The sequence below is a fragment of the Zingiber officinale genome, chromosome 5A, assembly GCF_018446385.1.
Source record: "Zingiber officinale cultivar Zhangliang chromosome 5A, Zo_v1.1, whole genome shotgun sequence".
NCBI classification, from domain to species: domain Eukaryota; kingdom Viridiplantae; phylum Streptophyta; class Magnoliopsida; order Zingiberales; family Zingiberaceae; genus Zingiber; species Zingiber officinale.
The window spans coordinates 136,417,991-136,419,864 of NC_055994.1; positions in this window are offsets into that span (position 1 = coordinate 136,417,991).

Below are 1,874 nucleotides of genomic sequence, written 5' to 3' on the forward strand. Positions count from 1 at the left end.
GTTTTCTCTAAAATTAAAATCTTCCTTTCAATCTACAAATAATGAAAGATATCAAATCTTTTTTTAATCTTTTGTAGAAACTATAAAAGGAAAGATTTAAATTTTTAAAACTCTCTTTTAAAATCATGAGGATGGTTAAAAAAGAAAAAATTTATCAAAAATTAAAATCTTCCTTTTAACTACAAATAAGGAAAGATATCAAACCTTTCTCTTAATCTTTAGTAGAAAACTATAAAAGGAAATATTTAAATTTTAAACTCTCTTTTAAAACCATGGCTTCCACATAAGAAAGATTTAAAAAAAATAAAATCCTTTTAATTTATTGTGGTCGACCACACCAAGCTTGGGTTCAAGCTAGGGTCGGCCACCTCTTTAAACCATCTCACCTTAGTTTGGACGACCCTAGCTTGGGCTCCAAGTTAGGCTTGGTCGACCACCTTAAGGTAGGTAAGAAGGTGGGTATGGATGGGTATACCACTTTATAAATAAGAGGCTACGGCAGGGATTGAGAGGAGAAATTGGTTTTAATCTCCCGATGAACTTGAGCTTCCTGTGTTCGCCCCGAACACCCAACTCGAGTTCATCAATAATAACTCATATCACTAAAAAGTTATTATTAAACCACCGCACCATCTCATATTACTATATGAGCTCCTTTTTATCATGAGTGTGTTAATCTCCCTATGTTTAAGATATCAAATATCCACTAATTAAATGAGTTACTGACAACTCACTTAATTAATATCTAGCTCCAAGAGTAGTACCACTCAACCTTATTGTCATGTCGGACTAAGTCCACCTGTAGGGTTTACATGATGATCCTGTCCGAACCAGAAGTCAACAGACGCTGGGCACGTGGCGCTCCAAGGCTCGCTGATGTAGATCTCCAACTAGTGTCGAGATGCTCCGGCTATCCTGCACAGAAGTCGAGCCGGGAAGGGGATTCCCAACGACGACCCTCCGACGCTTAAGTCAGGTAAATCACGATGAACAAGGTGGCTCCAGAAGTCTCAGAGTACGTACCAGAATTCCCCTGCCGGTGAAACCTGAGGTTCTTTATATAGAGCGGTGTCAAGTTTGGGCACGCGTACCGAAGTGCATAAGTGTCTTCTGTCCTTTCCTAGGTATGCGGCTGTCAGAAAGCTTACCTGACCCCTACCGCTACAGTCAGAGCATGCCCTCGATGGGACAACGGAATCCCGAAGTGCATAAGTGTCCTCTGTCCTTTCCTAGGTACGCGGCTGTCAGAAAGTTTACCTGACCCATATCGCTACAGTCAAAGCATGCCCTCGATGGGACAGCAGAATCCCCTGTCACAAGATTCGGAGCATGTCACACACGTGAAACCTACAGGTTGTCAAAGAAAGAAATCCTCTGGCCTTTTCCTTTGCTCCAAACTTGTAGTCCGAGCGGAGGGATACCTAAACATCCGACCGGACATCCGCAATGGTTTACTTGTGCTTTGTGGAGACTAACAAACAGGGGTGCTTTATGACTGCGGTCGGTCAAAAGGTCAGCTCGGTCCATGACCTTTTTAACTGAGCGTCGGAACCCCGATTTGACAGGGTACCTCCCAACTATAAGTGCGAGCCGGACGGACCCCTCCAGGTACTCGATTCCATCGACCGGCCGACAGTCCAATCGGACCGACCGTCTACGGCTGTCCGTCCGGTCGGACCACACTCTCCTCTGGGTGGGCGGCTGTTCCGGTGACTTCCCCTTGGCGTTGACTTGCAAGAAAAAAGAGGGGGGAGGCCCATTCTTACTACCGGATCACTTGCCTTCCCTTCAAGTCTAGTCGAAGGAGGCGCATAGTCCGACTGACTGGACTGTGAGTCTAGCCGAACGGCTCATTCATGATGGTATTCTCCGCT